This window comes from Simochromis diagramma, unplaced genomic scaffold, assembly GCF_900408965.1.
Source record: "Simochromis diagramma unplaced genomic scaffold, fSimDia1.1 OVJJ01000216.1, whole genome shotgun sequence".
NCBI classification, from domain to species: domain Eukaryota; kingdom Metazoa; phylum Chordata; class Actinopteri; order Cichliformes; family Cichlidae; genus Simochromis; species Simochromis diagramma.
This window is the reverse complement of record NW_024386883.1, coordinates 10,981,133-10,981,502: the sequence shown is the minus strand read 5'-3', so window position 1 is coordinate 10,981,502 and position 370 is coordinate 10,981,133.

Here is a 370-nt window from a genome sequence, read left to right as displayed (position 1 = left end):
ATGTGTCAACAAAAATATGTACAAGCATCTTACATCACACACTGTGTCATCACACAGCCCCACGTAGCCTAAAGGCGCCTCATTGTCGCAGTAATAATAGCCTACTGCTGCGACACCAAGGTTTCCTTGTTAGGATCTTTTGTTTTTGTTCGTTGCCTCCAAGCCCTGGTGAAAGCACGCACATTTTTTATGTCTTATTCAGAGATACCTATGTATTATCTGATTATAGTGAGGGTGAATTAAAATGATACTTTATTAAATATCCCTGTCCCTGTTCACACTGCTCTTACCCGTGGAACCTAAATTATTAAAAATAGTAAAATAGACTCATCTTAGTCTAGGTGGCGTTGTCTTTAAGTAGCAAAAAAAA